General features: G+C 40.5%; 1 protein-coding gene across 2 annotated transcripts in view; it reads left to right on the top strand.

The window, feature by feature from the left end:
• Positions 1-19,937, top strand: part of DENND5A (DENN domain containing 5A) — a 1,739,423-nt gene that overhangs the window by 554,402 nt on the left and 1,165,084 nt on the right. The gene's annotated exons all lie outside the window — the stretch shown is intronic.

A 19,937-nucleotide genomic window follows, 5' to 3' on the forward strand; every position in this document is an offset into this window, starting at 1 on the left:
AGATGGAGATAAACAGGAAGAAGACCAGTAAATCTGAAATTAGTGAATAAATGGAAGACGATAAAGCATCTTATCACATTAGTGAAGTATGGTTTTGCAAGAAAAAGTGCTGAAAAACACTGGATTTTTGTTGACCTTGTTAAACTTGTGGGTGGACAATAAAGCATATACCCCACTTTATATCATTAATGTTTATAAGGACACTAAATGGGGGAAAATTAACTGCAAGTAAAACTGTTTTTATTCTTTAGTATTTGTATAAAACATTTTATAGTATAAATTGAATGTTATATACAGTACAATTGTGTTGTTTACAGTGTAGTCAGGGGTATTTTATATGTGGGGGGTCTTTTCAGTGACTCGTATGTGTTAAAAATATTAAAGTAAGCAAACATTTTTTTAAATTGTAAGAAATATAGGTTTTACAGTGTAATAAAAGAAAAAAAGACTGAACAAAAGCAAGTTTAATATTCATATGCTGTGATTTTGGGCTGCTTTGGTGGGGTGTAAAAGTGCTCTGATTATATTATATTATATTATATTATATTATATTATATTGTATTATGTTATATTAGATAAGGTTTATGGATGTGGTAAGAGAGGATATGCAGGTGGTTGGTGTGACAGAGCAAGATGCAGAGGACAGGAGGAAATGGAAACAGTTGATCTGCTGTGGCGACCCCTAACGGGAGCAGCCGAAAGAAGAAGAAGATTATATTATATTATAGTATATTGTATGCTATATGTAGAATTAGGATATTTTCTGTTTTTATTTTACAAGGGTGAATACCTAGATTATTACCATTGGTCTAAGCTGTAAACAGGTGATTTTGTATGCATTTAGGCTTTAAAAATAAGACAAAATGATGAAAGCCATGAAAATGCTAAGCTTCTTAGAACTGCAAAGATATTTGCATGTTTGTTTTCCACTGACAAATGTTCAGTGGAGTCCAGATGTCTGTAGCTGAAGGCAGCTGTGCATTCTTTTCTGAGTGAAATTTACAGACTCATTGCTCAGTACATTTCCATGGATACAAGGTGTCTGCATGTATGAGCAGTTAATCTTGAGAATTTTTAGTATTCTGTGCTAAGGGAAATGCAAAATTTAAAGATACAGTGGCAGCCGTTCAGTGAAAAAAAATGAAATTATGGGAGGTGAATAAGAGATAACCTCACTAGCAGCTTTAATACTTTAATGCAATTAATAGAACAATGTACAGTTTAGTTTTATTTAAAGATAGCCAGTGCACTTTTTCTTAGTGCTAAATGTTAGTTTCCTGAAGGCATACAAACTGTTTTTCATGTCTGGGAGGGGAAGAGAGGTAAGAAACACTCAGCAATCAGTTTAAGTGGGAGCACAGGTTGTAGCATGCTCTTTAGCATGGGTAACCTTAATTTTAGGTTAGACCATGCCTGTAGGTGCAGCTGTCAATTTCGGGCATTTTTTTCCTTTCTAGAGGGTTAAACTTCATGTTTTGAAGATTTATATAGTTTTGTGTGTTTGTTCCAAGTTAATAGGAGATTGGAGTGTTTGCATTTACTTTTTGTTTGATGGTTTTCTTTAAAAAATCTTTTAAAATGTGACATAGGTTCAAATGGAAATAAGAAGAAACAACTCTACAAAAGATCAGCCTGCCTAACCTTAGTATATGCACATAACAAAAAAAGCTGGAAATGCAGATTCAAAAAAGCTGTCATGTATGATAGGCAGGAACAGTAGGTTTTTTTCCTGATGGCAAAGCTGTCTGGATTGTCCTAGAATGTAAATGGTCTTCAAGGTAGAGACAAAAAGGAGAGTCTTGAATTACATTAAGAAATGAAGAGGAGCACAAGCAGCAATGCTACAGGAGAAGCATTTGGAAAGAAATGAGTATGTGAATTTGACAAAGAGAGGATTTCAGAATGGATATTCAGCAGAATATCAGGGACCAAGGAAAAGAGGAGCAATTACACTAATTGCTAGAGGGCCACCAATAGTGATGGATGAGGAAAAAATACAGTAATGATAGACTTATGGTAGTAAGGGGCTATTGACAAATAGTGCTGCAAGAGATGCATTTAAAAAGAAATGATTATGTGAATTTGACAAAGAGAATATTTCAGAATGGATGTTCAGCAGAATGTCCAGTACCGAGGAAAAGGAGAGCAGTTATATTAATTGCCAGAGGGGCTCCAGTAGTGATAGCTGAGGAAAAAAAGATAGTAATGGTAGATTTGTGGTAGTAAGGGACTGTTGGCAAGGGAGGATTGTTATGCTGTCATGTATTTATATTCCACCAAAACTGCTGCTATGGAGCTTAAGAAATATTTGAGAGAAATGATCCGCTTTCAGCAGAGAATATTGCTTACTGGTGGGGAATGGAACTTGATTTGCTATAGTGAGCATGTATCAAGGGGACCTAGAAGGGAAATATAGCAAAAGACGCTAGATTTCTGAAGAAATGTATGCAGATATTTGGTATAGAATATGTGAATTCAGTACTAGGACCTCAAGATGGAATTTACTTATTACACAGAAACATGCATTTAATTGAAAACTTCAACACACATCCAGTAACTGTTTCAGATCATGCACCAATAAAAATGGACATAAAAATCCAGGTTAATGAAGTAAATGTAAGACACTGGTGTTTTTCATTGTACCTGTTAAAATGAGGGGAATTTAAGGAGCGGGTAGTGGAAATTTGAGAGTTATTCGGAAAGATAAAAAATATCTTCAGAAATTATGACTGTGACCGAAATAAAATGAAAATGGAATTTAAAAAATAGGGTTGAAATAAAATAGATATATGGTTAAGAAGTAATAGAAATTATTTAGAGAGGCTGACAAAGTTTAAAGTATTCCAGAATAAGGGGAATCTCACAGAACAAGAGGCACAGCAAATGCCGATTGCTAAAGCAAAAATAAGAGAGTATTTGTATAATTTGCATGAGTTTAGAAAGACTGCTGTTAAACAACTATTTTTGTTAACTCCAGAGCACAAAAACGTCTAGCACAACAAATTAGGCAACAGAACATTGAAAGGGTTGTTGCCAAACTTTGGGAACCTATAACAAGAAAAATAACCAATGATCATGTATAGGTTTTAGAGATATACCAGAAATGTTATGAAAATTTGTATAAAGCAGAGAAGTGTGGTAATCAAGAGTACAAATGGAAATATTTATGGAATAATTATGCCAAGGTTAGAGGTGGACAAGGCTCAACAACTAACAGTTAAGATAGGAGATGAGATAAAAACAATGATGTGTAATCAATCTTCAGAAAAGTCTCAAGGAACAGATGGTATTTCTGTGGAGGTTTGGAAATTAAGAGGGGGTAAAAGTGATAAAGATCTTAAAGATTTTGTTTAACAATATTTTAAAAGGAAGGGAAGCACCAACATCTTGGAAGAAAACTGTGGTGGCTGTGTTACCTAAAGATGGCAAAGACCCTTCAGATCCAGCTTCCTATAGACCCTTTTCAATTTTAAACCATGATTATAAACTGTTTGTTATACTAACTAAATGAATGGCAAAGGTTTTGCCAAAACTGACAGATATGGATCAGTGTGATTTTGTGGAGGAGAGGTAAACATTTGACAACATTACAAGAACAGTGATGATCCAGAGGAAAGCAGAATGTAAGAAAATACCGCTGTTGTTGTGGGTCTTGATGCAGAGAAAGCATTTGACAGAGTAAGCTGGGATTTTATGACTAGAGCATTGGAAGCATTTGTATTCACTAATACAATATGAAGGATCAGAGGCAAGAATTAAAGTGGAAGGGTTCCTCTCAGATAAGTTGTGTTTGAAGAGAGGAACCAGATAGAGGTGTCCTTTCTCCTCTTTGTTATTTGCCTTATATTTAGAGCCAGTGACAAAGAAAATAAGGGACTCAGAAAAACAAGGATGTAATTGGTATAATACGGTTAATCAAGAAAAGTTGACTTTAATTGCAGATGATATTATTTTGTACCTGATAAATCTAGGAAAAGCATATTTCTGTATTGTGGGAGACAGTTTCAGGCCTTTTCGGGATATAAAATTAATGAAGATAAAACAAAGGCTGTAGCCATAAATTATGTACCCACACACAAATTGATTCAGCAATACCCATATTTATGGAGGCATGATGAGATGAAGTGTTTAGGAGTGTGGATTAAAAAGGCTTCTGTTATGGCAACTAAGGATATGTGGGAAGGGACTAAACAAAAGGTAATACAAAAATTGAGAAACTGGAAACTCTTATTTAAGGATATGGATAGCAGTAGAGTGCAAGCAGTGAAAATGTTTTGTCCCTTAAGTCTTGTATATGGGTCAAGCATACTCAATCTGAGAAAAGTAATGGACAGTAATTAAAGAAATAAATCTTGCCCTCTTTCCCTCCTAGATAAATTCAAGTGAGATAAGTTGATCCTTAATAGAACGAGGTGGTTTAGGTTTACTTGATTTGAAGGGATGTTTTGAGCTACACCGTTAAGGCTCATATGCATAACACAAGCAGAGGATTGTAATTCAGAGTGGAAAGGGATGAGGATGAAGCAAGGAGTAAGGTCAAGAAATAGTGAGATTTTGGATGTAGATCCTTAAGGAGGAGAATAACCATAGAGAATTTAATATTCATAAAGTAGCAGAAAGTATTCTAAGAATTAAGCCAGTACGAGACAGGCGAAAGATTTTGTCAATAGGGTGACTGCAAATAGGGATAAAGAAAATAGACAAGAGGGGGCTTGAATTTACTGTTGAAACTTGCCAAAAGAAGTAAGATATTGGGAGCAAGTAACTCAATCAGGAAAAGTAATATAGTGGTACGAGGCCATGAAGACATCTGGATTGCAGGATAGAGTCTCATACCTCTCAACTGTACTGATTTTTGCAGAATGTTCATATTTTTTGCCTCATATTTTTGGTCGGTTTCTCAAAAAATCTGCAGTGTTCGGGAAAATCACTGAGGACTGAATTCATTAAATAATGACAGACATTTGAGTTTTAGACTTCATATCCTTCAGAAAATGCATGCTAATGCAAAGCCTATTATTCTATCAACTTTCCAAGTTTATTGCAGCAACATTTACAGTTTGATCTTTTGGGCCATTGCCCCCCATTATTTCTGGCTTTGTTCAGATTTTTTGGTCTAAGAGGTTGAGAGGTATGGGCTAGACTGCCTTCCGTACTAGGGCTTGATCTCAAGAGTACAGGCAGAGAGATAGGGATACAGGACTGTTAAGTGAAAGACCTGCTCTGGCAGAGTTTTTCGTTGACTCTAGAACAGAATCAGCTGTTAAAAATGAGATAATTAGTAGGGCATATAAAATATTGCATGATAATATAAGAATCAATCAGAAGAGATTAGAAAAGATTGGGAAGAGAGACTGGAAAAGCAATTTACAAGAAAACAATGAGAAGACATATGTATGGCACCAAAGTATGCAGTGAAGTCCAGAAGATTTAGGATCTTTGCTGGAAAGAGTTTGTATAGGTATTTTTATACCCGAAGCAGACTTCAAAGAATTTTTTCCTTAGGTAAATAGCAAACATTGGAGGTGTGATGGAGAAGAAAGTTGCAACTGGAATTGTATGTTTTGGGACGGTAATGAGCTGGCAGCTTTTAAAAATTCCCTACAGAGTATTCTGTCAGAAGTATTGAGTGAGGAAATGGCTGTCAGTAAGGAAATGGTTCTTTTGAGCTAGGATACAGGATCTGAATTGCCTAGACATAGTAAGGCCTTAAGTTTAATTCTGTTGGTTGCCAAAAAAGCAGTTACTAGAAAATGGAAATCAAAGTCTACACCAACTGTATTTGAGATGTTGAATATTATAAAAGAGGTAAAAGAACTGGAAGAGGGATCTTTAGAAAAGGGAAGGAGCAAATTACATAGAAGTAAATGGAAACTTTGTGAACAATATATGCATAATTGTGTTCAGGAGGAGGTGGAGTGAGGTTTAAGGGAAGGCAAGAATTCAGCAATTTTTGTAATGATGGACTGATGATGATAATAGCAAAGAAAGTATTTGTGGTCTATATTGTAGTTAAATGGAAACATGTTAAAATGGTTTTCTTTTTTGTTAATGTATATTTGCCTGTGTCTTAAATGATTATTTAATAAGTGTTTACAATAAAAGATTAATGTATTGGCCATTTCTGTATGTCTGGCCATGCATCCTCCTCTTTCAAGGCAATCTTATATCAAAATGTTGTAGAAAGGGGCCTTGCATAAGAAGCCTGTAAGTAAACTGGTAGCCCGTCCCTGTGATCTTAGTTTTGTTAGAGAAGTTAACACTTTGCTCTGTTTGAATTAGCTCATCTGGCAGACTTGAGGTTCTTAATGTGGAAAACAGTTTTACTGATTGCTCTGATCTCTGCAAGCATGGTATCTGAGTTGCAAGCTCTTATGATGAGTTAACCCTACGTCATTATCCATAGGGATGAGGTTTCTTTGAGAACTAATCCTTTTTTATGCCTAAAGTATTATCCTAGTTTACTTTTGGACAAACTATCCATATCCTGTTTTGTTTTCTGAAACTAAAAATGAGGGAGGAAGGATACTCCATACCTTTGTACTATCTTGACAGAACCAAATCTTTCAGATCAACGGATCAGTTGTTCATTTCTTGTGAAGGTAAGAAGAAGGGACAACCTTTATCAAAACAGACTATTTCCAAATGGTTGTCTAAGGTTATTACTTTTTTGTTATACTCATCATGACAAATCTTTTCCATACAGGGTTAAGGCCCATTCTGCCATAGTATTGGCTTAATCTGTGGCTTTTTGTAAAAGGTTAGATTCTAGAAGTATCCTAGAAGCTGCTGCCTTGTCCTCTGTACATACTGTTACAAAGCACTATAAGCTTGATTCCTTTTTTAGGTCTAGATCAAGCTTTGCTAGGACCATTTTCCAGGGGCCCCTGAACCCTTCTCCTTCCACCTCTGTATTATAGTTAGCTATAGTAATGTACCCATTTAGCTAAGGCTGCTGCACAGTGATCAATATGAAGAACATACTATAGCTGTATAAGTTGAACTTGCCATAAAAGTAGATGTTTGAATGATCACTGCTGCAGTAGCTGCTCTCTCCCTCCATCCCCCTTGTTTTTTGGTGTGTTTTTTATGATAGGGTATGGGCATTTCTTTTTTGTTATTTCTAGCATTATCCTTTCAGGGTACAGCCTCCCACTGTCTGATAGCAGAAAAGCTCTGAGTGGCTTTGCACCCAAACTTGTCTTTTAATCAGCTCAGCTCAAGCTGTTTGACAATTTGGACATGTGGAAGGTGCCCTGAAGCTTTGGAAGCCTGCTTTTATATCCTTGTCAGAATGTGACCCACAAAGCTAAGGCTACTGCAGCAGTGATCATTCAAACATTTGTTGTTATGATAAGTTCAGCGTACACAGCAGTAACCCCCCCCCACCTTTGGGCTCCTCTAATAAATCATCTCCATGTGGCATAGTTATCTCTTTAAGTATTAATCCAGACAGTCAAGAAAGTGGTATCCACTGTTCAGAAATGATAGCCAGTGGGCAGTCTGTTTTCAGAGACTACTTCTTAAATATTATGAATTACCAAGGAGTCATAAACGGATCCACTAACATATCATGGTGAGTGCCTTATGCAAGTATTCTTGAAGAAGAAACTGAAATATAAAACATTTAAAGACCAGTAATGCTGAACATTCTGATAAAATTCCAGCTCGATGTTATAGAAAGTATTAGATGAAAAGGATTTGAAGTAATATTTAAGGAAGTCTGTTTGATCTGGAGTATGATCTGAGTAAATAGTGTATTGCTTATGTTTATTCTGGAAAAGAACTTGGGAAGGATTAGTTATAAGGTGTTTGTTAATAGTATTTTGAATGAGGTATAGAATAATGCAGACTGTTATGATCAGGTCACCAATCATAAACTGTTTTATTATGTTTGAGACATGGATGTCAAAAAAATTCTCCTTGAGAGCGAAGCTTGACAGGTGAATCTTAACATCCATCAATAACCCATATTTAAAGGTTGTGGTCATAGACCTGATTGTCATTCCTTGTAGAGCATGGAGCTTTATCTCTCCATGATGTCCTTCAAGGATGCATCTGCAGTCCTTACAAATGGGTTGTCCTGTCGTCAGGCAGCCCTTCGGTCGGCCGGATTCCAAAGTCTGGGTCTGGCTTCGGCTGGTGTCGCGCTTCACCCGACGTCATAGCTGCAGTTATTCGGGTATAAAGGCATCAGCCGATGCCATTTTCCTCAGTCTTTCTTGCCGCGTGGCGCCCGAAGCAGAAGCTGTTCGCAAGTGCTGGTCGGTCAGAACCAGAGATTACTACTACCGAATACTACTTCGAAGACTTCTAAAAAGCTAGTACCCCGTTGGGGACTCTTTCTTGCCTCAGCCGATGTCAGAAAAAGTGAATAACTGTTTAACTTGTGGGAAACAAATACCTCATAAAGATTTCCACTCTTACTGCTTACCTTGTTTAGGCCCAGACCACGACGTAGCAGCTTGTCTAGCCTGTGCTTCTTTTAACCGACGGACGCTTAGACGCCGGTCGGAGTTTGCAGAACAGTTTTTCGGCTCTGATTTTGCTTATATCATGCTGTCGGATCCTCCGACTTCACAAATAACCAAAAAATGCAGGGAAAAGGACCGACACTTGCGGTCCGCGGTTTGTTAAGCCAACCACGAGTGTCTCGGTTTCGGCTGAAACCGAGCAAGCGGTTCTTTCCCCAGCCGAAAACAGGCCTTCTACCGAGGCCTCTTCTAACCTGGTGGAATCGGCTTCGGAAATCCAACCTGCAGTTGCGATTTCTCAGGAATTATCAGACACTATTCCCTTGGATATTTCAACCCCTGCACGTGGAGCTGCTAGGCCTCCTGCAGCCATGTCTATTAAGGCCTTTGCCAGGGCTAAAGCAGCTAAAGCTTCAAAAACGGTGCCTGTTAAGCCCCCCTCTCACAGGCCCAGCACCAGTTCCCATATGCTTTCTTTGGCTGAGGATCTCATTTCTTTAATTCGTGGATCCCAGCCTCATCCAGACAGGACCTCTCATCCACCTCCAGAGAAGAGCCCTAGAGCCAGTATCCACAGATGATTCCTCTGATGACTCAGAACATACAGACCCTCCTGAGGCTCCTTATTCTCCTTACGAAGACTCTGATGCTGAAGAGTCCATTCCTTCAGCCTCTCCACCTGAGGAATTTTCCTTTGGGGAAACCTTGCATGCTATGAGGGAACAATTTCAGTGGCAGGGCCAAGATTTCTCAGACTCCAGAAAAAGGCTTAGAACCTTTCTACATTTGCCACAGCATAGGCCTTTAGCTATACCTCCAGTTCTTTCTGTTGTAGATGATGCATTTAATGATGCTTGCACTGCTCCTGATTCATTACCTCCGGCCCCTGCTAAGCCTGATAGGTTCTACAGGGTCCCGGACACTCATCACCATTTATACAAGGCCCCTTTTGCAGATCCAGAGACTATCTCCCAGGGACCTAAAGCTGTAGCAACTACATCTACTAAAAACTCCCTCCCCTCTGAAAGGGAATCCAGGTCCTTAGAGCGATGGGGTAAAAAAGTTTACACCTCTGCTACTTTGTCAGCTAGGGCTTTGAACTGCCAATTTCATATGATTCAATATCAAGAGTTTATGCTAGACCAGTTAACTAAAAAGCTGTCCTCTGAAGAATCTTTAGATAAGAAATATGTTCAGGAAATGGTACATAACATACAGCAGGTTAGTAACCATTCTTTGAAATGTGGCTATGATGCACTGGAGGCTTCCTTTAGATCAGCCATGACTGGCACAGTTATCAGGAGACATGCATGGTTGAAAGAGCAGGCATTATCAGACCATGTCAAATCAAAGGTTTTAGATGCTCCCATGGACAAAGTCGATTTATTTGGTTCCCCTGCACAGCAGGTACTAAAAAAGATGGAAGAGAAGGCGAAATCTGTACAAACAGTGAAAGATTTCTTACAGGTTCAACCTCCAAGGTTTAGCAGGAACTGGCCCTCCAAGAATTGGTCCTTTCCGGACTCCTCTAAGACACAGAGAGGCAGGAATAGGCGTTCAAGAGGCAGAAACCAATCCAGGGGTGCCTACAGGGGACGCCAGTGGCAAGGTAACAACCAGCGAGGCACAGACGCAGCCACCACCACTACAACAACACAATCACAGTGACTTGGCTGTGGCACCGCCTACCAGGGAACAACTGGAAGCACCCTTAGGCGGAAAGCTAACGTTATTTTCAAAGAACTGGCATTGCATCACAAGGGAAAAATGGATTTTGCAAACTATAGACCAAGGTTACAGGTTCCATTTCCATACTCTACCAGCAAAGAGAGGAATGCAAAACCTACCACCTACTCAAAGGGCAGAAGCTCTAAAGCAAATATCTCAATTATTAAGAATTCCTCATTGTTCCAAAATTCAAAATGCTGACCCTACAGCAGCTCCTTCCCATGCTGGGCAAGGAGTCTTGGCTGGTAACTCTAGATCTCAAGGAGGCATACCTGCACGTCCCCATACGACCAAATTGCAGAAGATACCTCAGATTTCTTGCAGGATCAGAGCATTATCAATTCTCAGCATTGCCCTTTGGCTTATCTACTGTGCCCAGAGTGTTCACGAAATGCCTGGCATCAGTAATTGCTCATTGCAGACTTCAGGGAATCCAAATTTACCCCTACCTGGACGACTGCCTGATACAAGCGGACAACAAAAGCAAGCTAACAGAAGACTTACAAAGAGTCATTTACCTGCTGCAAGCCCTGGGATATACAGTCAATATAAAAAAGTCAAGGCTGATTCCATCCCAAAGAATAACCTTTCTGGGTGCAGAGCTGGACACATCAAAACAAATGGCATTCCTAACTGCAGAAAAGAAAGAGCAACTACCTCTCTACTTCTTGGCATTAATAAAGCAGAACCATCTAACTGCAAGGAAAGTACTACAAGCCCTAGGCTTCATGGCATCCTGCATAATTCTGGTCCCTCATGCCAGGCTGCATATGAGAAAGCTACAGTGGTACCTAAAGAATTTATGGTCTCAACACAAGCACAGCCTAGAATCCAAAATTCCAGTAATCCCATGCCTGAAGCAAGAGTTCCTATGGTGGGCTCAGGCCTGTCAGTCAAACACAGGATTGCCCTTCTGCAACAGTCAACCAAGCCAAACTATCACGACAGATGCATCAGACCTCGGTTGGGGGGCACACATGCTGGACAAGTGCATACAAGGCTTATGGACTCAAGACCAGCTGCGCCTGCACATAAATCTAAAGGAAATGCTGGCAGTAAAATTGGCAATCCAGTCATTCAGACCATTTCTCCAAGAAGGTCAGTTGATGATAAGGACAGACAACACCACAGTTATGTGGTACATCAACAAACAGGGAGGCACACATTCATACCCTCTATGCCGGCTGGCACTGGACCTATGGGATGTGGCTCTGAGCTACAACATTCAGTTACAAGCAATTTTTGTACCGGGAAAAGAAAACATTCTAGCAGACATACTAAGCAGAACTACCACGGATGCCCACGAATGGATGCTGCATCCGGACATCTTCAAAGCCATCACAAGAGAATGGGGGTTACCACAAATAGACTTATTTGCATCCCCACTCAATCACCAGCTAAAAAGATTCTGCACAAGGACGTACCACCCACTTGCTTGGAAGGTGGACTCCCTATCTTTCAGTTGGAAGAACCTGACAGCATACGCATTCCCACCACTTCCTTTGATGCACAAGGTGCTTTTGAAGATCAAAGAGGAACGTCCAAGGATCATTCTGATAGCTCCAGACTGGCCAAGGCAACATTGGTACCCATTGCTGAGGAGCATGTCTCGGGAACAAATATGGGCACTACCTCTGATCCCATTGCTGTTAACACAGAACAACTACAACATCCTGCATCCAAACCTGAAAACTCTGCAGCTATCTGCCTGGAACATTACATAAGAACAATTAACCCAAATTTATCCCAAAGGGTTAAAGACATAATCCTTGAGGCTCGTAGACCTTCAACAAGAAAGAATTATGCAGCAAAATGGAAAAGATATCTCATTTGGAGTACTGCAAAGGGAGAAAATGTGGCACTGGTAAACATAGCCAACATCCTGGAGTACTTGGCAGAGCTCTTCCATACAGGCCTGTCCTATTCTTCCATCAAGATACATGCATCAGCCATTTCAGCAGAATACAGCTTGGATCCTCCTGTCTTCTCACATCCTCTGCTCAGGCAGTTTCTGAGAGGAATTAAAATGTAAAACCTCCCAGGAAACCACCATTGCCAGCATGGGACTTGAACTTTGTGCTAGAAAAATTGACACTTTTCGAACCAGCAGCAACAGCAGAATTACAATACTTATCCTGGAAGACTGCTTTCCTGCTGGCAATCACCTCAGCAAGAAGGGTCTCTGAACTACAGGCATTAATGGCAGTGCAACCCTTCCTGATCTTCCATCAAGATAGAGTGTCCATGAGAACAAATCCTACATTTATGCCTAAGGTGGTATCCAGAGTGTCTTTAAATCAGGCTATCCACCTACCTACATTCTTCCCCAACCCTCAGAACAGGGGAGAAAGACTGTTGCATACCTTGGATGTACATAGACAATTACGGTACTACCTGGACAGGACCAAGTCCAATAGAAAAACTGACCAGCTTCTGGTAGCATATGCAACAGGAAAGGAAGGAAAACCAATTTCAAAACAGACAATCTCCAAATGGATAGGAAATTGCATTAGATTTTGTTACTCCTACCATGGAAAGAAAACTCCAGAAAACATCAGGCCTCACTCCACAAGGGCTACAGCCACTACCACAGCTTTCTTACGAGGAGTGGCTACCAAGGACATTATAGAGGCTGCTACTTGGACCTCCGTGCATACATTTGCCAAGCATTACAATTTACCCTTATACTCTAGATCCCGAGCAGGTTTTGCCACTGCTGTTTTGCAAGGGATCCTAACTACACCATAATTTTTCCTTTTTTCCTCCTCCCCTAGTTTAGCTATGGTATTCTACCCATTTGTAAGGACTGCAGATGCATCCTTGAAGGACATAGTACAGTTTTGTACCTACCATAAATGTAGATGTCCGATAGGAATGCATCTGCAGTCAGGATTACCCACCCACCTTCCCCTCTGTGGTACTCCTAGGGTATTTGCCATCCTTCAGCTAGCTTGGGGGGGATCCGTTATGGTGTATTTGTTTGTATATATGTACATACATGCTTATTTTATGTGTTTGCTCTCTACTATTTGGAAACATTGGCATTTATCCAAATTTAGCCATCCAAGAGGGCACCTGGCATCTGGGGCAAGAAACACTGAGGAAAATGGCGTCGGCTGATGCCTTTATACCCGAATAACTGCAGCTATGACGTCGGGTGAAGCGCAACACCAGCCGAAGCCAGACCCAGACTTTGGAATCCGGCCGACCGAAGGGCTGCCTGACGACAGGACAACCCATTTGTAAGGACTGCAGATGCATTCCTATCGGACATCTACATTTATGGTAGGTACAAAACTGTACTTTCTACTAGTTACAGAAAAGAAAAAAAATGTGAAGTATTTTGCCAGCTTTTAAAGCCATAAAGGACTTGGCGAGCCAGAATAACAGTGTAACACAGTCCCTTATGCTTACTCTCACCTTGCCATGTCTCTCAAATGTCCAGATTTTCTGCCTTATACGGTTATCTGTTTCTCATAAAATCTTTGGTTTTCAGACAAATCTGTGAGAATTGAAGTCGATAAATAATGACATAAATTTGAGTTTCGGACTTTGTATTCTTCAGAAAATGCAGGTAAACATGCATCGTGTTATTTTAGCTACTTTCTAAATTTATAACAGGTAGCCAGGGACACATTATCTGTACCGACAGCAGGCAGAAACAAATCTGTTGTCTTTTGCTGGTTAGTACTGGCAGATTTGACTGTCTAGCGTAAGACCTGACCATAACAGGTTAAACAAGGGGTGCTTAAATTATGTTAAGAACCGGTTTTGTTCCGTAGTAGCACTTAACTGGTTTGTCTTTTTTCCAGATATGGGCACATAATCACCACGGTCCATGTACTTTGAAATAATACCAAAGAACTGGATGTGTGGTATTAAGGGAGCATAGTTTGTCAGAATTAGGTTTTCTTGGGAGAAGTTTATTTTTTTACTTGCTTAAGCTTGAGCACTTTCATGTTTGAGGTGTAATGCATTTGGAGCAGTAAGAAACAATTGATAAAGTTGTTATAGGTATATATTGTTATGGAGACGGCTAGGAGTGTGTGTGAGTTTAGTAATAAAGTTAAAAAGTTGCTTGATAGCCTGTGGTGGTAGTGTTAAACAGAGCAGGAAGAACAGAAGGAAATATTGTGGTCTTGAAAGGTTGTCCTTTGAGGCCTTTCCTGTAAGTCATTAACAAGAATTATTTGTTAGCAACCGAAGAAAAAGTATGTTGAAAGTGAGGTGTGTGCAGACTGAGATTTGCTCTTATGCTGACAGTGTCTACAGTGTATGTTTAAAGATATAGGTTCATAGGTTCATAGGTTCATACTAGGCTATCTGCCCTAGGGCATTTATAAGCCTAGCCAGAGCGTGTTTGGCTTTCGCCACCCATTTTAAATTAATTTTGCCATGCCTTTTTTTGAGGTTAGTATACTGTGCCTCTGTCTAACAGTGACACAGAAATGATAGCCGGGGTAAACCTACGATCTCCCATCCACTCATCAAGATTCCTCTTGAAGAGAGTCAATGTGGGACTCTGCCTAACCTGGACTGGGATTTTATTCTAGAGTGAAGGGAGCCTCTCAGTTATGAATCTGTCCCTCCAGCATGTCCTATTTATTTCAGTGCTGAGGTTCAAGTCTCTCGGGCGTGAGCTCGATGGGATTTGGATTTTCTGAGGTGCAGCATGTCCATTAATTCCGGGTTGGACATGGCTTTATACGTCAGGCACAGATCGCCTCTGAGCAGGCAGTATGCCACTGAGTAGAGCTGGAGTTTCTTTAACCGGGCAGCATATGGCATCTGTTTGAGCCCTTTGATCCTCTTGGTGAGGTACTTTTGGGGTCTTTCCAGTTGCTGCAGGTGTCTGGTAATGTACATCCCAAAAGGGGCATTGTACTCAATTATGGACCTGATGAGGAATGAGTAAAGAGGCACGATGACCTCCCCTGATCTAGATGTGAATCCCTTCATGATTAGGTGGGCTATATAAAATGTTTTTCTAACCACTTTGGCCACGTGGTTGTCAAATGAGAGATTGCTATCAACTTGGGTCCCCAGGTCCCTAATGACTTCTTCTGTACTTAATGGATTACCACTTTTGTGGTAATTTGTGGGCAGTTTGTTTTTGCCAAAGGGGATGACTATACACTTTTTGGCGTTTAGCTTGAGGCCATGGCTCTGGCACCAGTTGCCTGTTTCTATGAGGCCCTTTTGGAGGATGCTTGTGTCGGCTGGAGAGTTGATTGTGGCGCCCAGTTTGCAGTCATCTGCGAACTTGGTCAGCCACAGTCCTTCCGTGTTGGCCTGTACCGCCGAGAAATATATACCGAACAAGAGAGGTCCCAGGACTGAGCCTTGTGGGACGCCACTTGTAACTGGTTTGGAGTCTGACATGGCTCCAGCAATTCTAACCATGTGGGTTCTGTCCTTGAGCCAGTTTGCAACCCATCTAGTGACATAGGGGTTTATATTTAAGCTGGTGAGCTTATCTATAATGCCCGAGTGGGGTATTGTATCGAAGGCTTTTGTGAGGTCCAGGTAGGCTGCGTGGACCACCTTCCCCTCGTCAATGGCCTTAGTGACTGTTTCAAAGAAATCGACCAGGTTTAAGAGGCAGGATCTGCCCTTAACAAAGCCAAACTGGGTAGGATCCAGTGTCTGTAGGTCCCCAATATCTTTATTTATGAGGTCTATGATGATCCTTTCCATAGCTTTGCAGACCAAGCTAGTCAGACTTATGGGGCGATAGTTTCCAGGATCCGTTGAGGCACCACCTTTGTGGAGAGGGACCACTGTTGCTGTACGCCACTCTTTGGGTACATATCCTGTAGTAAGGCTAAGATTGAACAGTAGTTTTATGTTTGGGTTTAGCTCTTCTTGGAGTTCATGTAGGACACAGCCCGGGACACCATCTGGTCCCATTGATGCTGTGTTTTTTGCTTTGGAGAGGGCGGCTCTTAACTGAGCATCTGAGATATCAGGGGGGCAGCACTCTGTTGGGATAGATATTTGCCCTTGTGGTGGGGAGGGGGGGAAGAAGTTTGCACTGAACCTGTCAGCTAGGATGTTGGCAATGTCTGTGGGCTCTGTGTATTTTTTGTCATTTTGGACTAATTCTGAGCATATCTGGGAATTCCCACCCAGGTTCCTAACATAACTAAAGAAAGCCTTGTGATTATCCTTAGTGTCCTGTGCAATTTTTCTCTCGAAGCTGCCCTTAGACGATTTTATGAGTGCCCGTAGTTTTTTGCTAATACTGATCAGTGATGCCTTCCCTTTTTGGGATTTTGCTCTATCATGTAGTAGCTTCCTCCTTCTATTGTATAGTTTGTTTATGGCTGGGGTCCACCAGACAGGACATCTGCCTTTGGAGGATTGGGTCTTGGTTTTATTTGGGATTGCATGATCCATGCATTCCTGAAGGTGTTCATAGAATGCGTTTATAAAGGATTCTGCGGTCTGGGCCGTATTTTCCACAGGCCCGGGGGCTTTGAAGGATTCCGCCTCCATTTTGAGGCGTGTGAAATTTGCTTTAGAGAAGTTTTTCACTGTGGTTTTCAGGGCAGGGGGTGGGGTCGGGATGTGAATATCCAGTGAGATTAGTTTATGGTCTGATCTTACCAGTGAGGGATACACTTCTGGTCTGGAGCATAGTGTCCCCATGTTGGTGATGATCAGGTCCAGTATGTTTTCCCCTCTTGTGGGAGTGGTAACAAGTTGTTCCATAGCATTTGAGTTTATAAATTCTAGGAACCTTTGGGCTAGGGTGTTGGAGCTAGAGTAATGCTCCCAGTCTATGTTTGGGTAGTTAAAGTCACCCAATGTAATGGTGTTTGGAGAGACCTTCATATTTTCCAGTATTCTCAGGAAGGCCGAGTGGGGTTCCTGTGTTTGGGAGGGTGGTCTGTAGCAGACTATAAACTGGAAGGCAGTTTTACCCACTGTTAGTTGCACATGGATAGTCTCTGATGCTTCGTGCTGTGCCACCAACCTGGAGGTGTGGGTATCTTTGGTGAATATTGATACTCCCCTCCTTTTGTGGTTCGGTCCAAGTTTTGGGGCCGAAAAGCATGGTATGAGGTATAACCTGGTAGTGCTGGGGTGCTCTCGGGAGCCTTGAACCAGGTTTCTGTTACTGCACAGATATCAATGTTCTCCATGCTAAGGAGAGTTTCGAGTGCGTGCATCTTGAGGTTTAGACTTCTGGCGTTGAGTAGCATTACTCTTAGTTTCTTATCCCTTGTGATATTAAGTTTTTAAAGGAAGTTTAGAAAGTAGGAGAAATGTTTGAATAGGAGATAAATGCTAGTTAGTTAAAAATGTTTGTATGAACATTCTACTGGGCTTTACATTCTCTTTAGTTAACAGGCTTAAAATGTCATTTTTAAGTAAGTAAGTAAGAGGATAACATGTTAAGATGTTGGGATTTAATTTGTTGCCGTGTTTTTTGATTGCCATTATGTTAATTTGGCATTTTTATTTTTTTTTTATTTTATTGTCACTCATCTCATTGGTCCAATGTTAGGCACAATATAGGTGACTGCAATTACACTGAGAAAAAGTACAAACATTAATATAAACAATTGTATGCATTACATTCTGCAGAACCCTAATAAAATACACACACACAGACGGAAAAAAAAAAAGATTTGAAAAGTGTATATGTAAAATAATTCTAATTCTGGCCACATGGAGGTGAATAAAAGGCTTAGACAGATGTACGTACATACCTGCTCTGGAAGATTTACTATCCTGCATCACCCTCAATATATCAAATGAAACCATCATTCTTGGCGACACAAATATAAACTGGCAAACTCTTATCTCTGACCCCCCAGTAAATAGTATTAACTTGCACAGGTTTACTTAACTCATCTCTAACCCCACTCGTAAGGTAAAAAAACAAACAGAATCTACCTTAGACTGGATACTCGTTTCGCACCCTCATAAATTCACCAAGGCAGGGACCCTACCCAATTCCTTTAGTGACCATCTTCCTGCCTATAATCATAGAACTCAACTTCAAATAGACAAACTACATTGTCTGAGAACAACTAGGAATCTTACCCATTTCAATGAACAACTATTCTTAGAGTTTCTAAAAACCCACAACTGGTCTGCTACCAAATTTCTCCCACTGGATGAAGCAGTCAGCTACTTCAATAAAGTCTTTTTAGATATTCTAGACAGTCTTACCCCCACACGTACCAAAAGAGTAAAGCCTAACCATGCCCTATGGCTAACTAAACAAACTAAACAGTTAACTTACCTCCAGGGATAAAGCCTGGAAGAAATGGCATAGAAATAGCACCCCACAACTTGAACTCAGATATAAATAACTCCTTAACAATGCCAAAAAGCAAGTCATCAGTGATAAAAAAAGCTATTTCTTTACTAAATTCACTACTCAACAAAATAACCCTAACTTGTTCTGGAACTCTTGTTTCCTCTCTACTAAATCCTGGTATTCAACACAACCCCTCCCCATCTCCTGACAAAGACCCTCAAGAAATTGCCCAAGCCTTCAATTCTCATTTTATTGATACTATCCAAAAACGTGTTAATAATTTCTCTCCACAAACTAACAAAGTTATAATTGGCAACATAAACGACAATACACTCCCCCCACATCAATTGCAGTCAAAAAACCATGCACCCCTGTATTTACATTACAACCAGTACCCGCCTCTCTAGTTTGTAAACTGCTGTCAAAACTAAAACCATGCTCCCCCTCTTCCGATGGCCTTCCAGCTCTTCAAATTAGCATTCTCATTAACCAATCGGTCTCTGAATCATGTGTCCCACAACTATGGAAAAACTCAGTTACTCCCCTTCACAAAGGCGGTAACACTAGTGATCTGCCTAACTACTGGCCATCTCCATATTTTCACCTCTGTCTAAAATTCTAGAAAAGTGTGTTCATTCTCAATTGCTAAAACATCTCACAGGCAATAACCTACTCACACCCACCCAACATGGTTTTCGGCCAGCACACAGCACAACAGCAGCCTTACTGTCATTTACCAGCACTGTATACAAAGCTCTTGATGCAGGCCTACTAACATCAGTGATCCTACTAGACCTGTCAAAAGCTTTTGATACAGTGTCCCACTCAAAATTACTTCTACAGCTTGAGATAGTAAACTGCTCCCCACACACACTGTCTTGGTTCCATACCTATCTACACAACAGAAAACATTCTGTTAGATGGCAGAGTAAGCAATCCGATTACCTACTCAACAACACAGACGTTCCCCACGGGCCTATTCTTGGGCCCTTGCTTTTTAACATATTTATTAATAATCTCCATAAAGCATCCCTGCAGAGTACACTCATTCAATGTGCAGATGATTCGACAATAATTACATCCTCTAACAACATCTCAGATCTCTTAAAGTTAACACAAAATGCATTTACTTCCTTCGAATCTTCGCTTAACGAAGCTCAACTGCTACTTAATCCAAAAAAATCAAAACTTTTACTCTTCACAACCAAACCCGTAACTCTAGACTTTAAAATATTCTCTCAAAACAATACAGAAATTGAAATTGTAAAAACAGCCAAACTACTTGGCATCACAATTGATGACAAACTATCCTTTGAGAATCATATACTCCGTCAAAAAGACCCATTTTAAGCTTGGTAAACGCTATAGGCATAAACTCTATTTGGGCAAGTCTACCAAGTTGAAACTAGCTAATAGTCTACGTTTACCCTCCCTCCTCTATAGTTGCCCCATTTTCACTA

Source organism: Protopterus annectens, chromosome 17.part0, assembly GCF_019279795.1.
Source record: "Protopterus annectens isolate FY-2018-M chromosome 17.part0, PAN1.0, whole genome shotgun sequence".
Taxonomy (NCBI): domain Eukaryota; kingdom Metazoa; phylum Chordata; order Ceratodontiformes; family Protopteridae; genus Protopterus; species Protopterus annectens.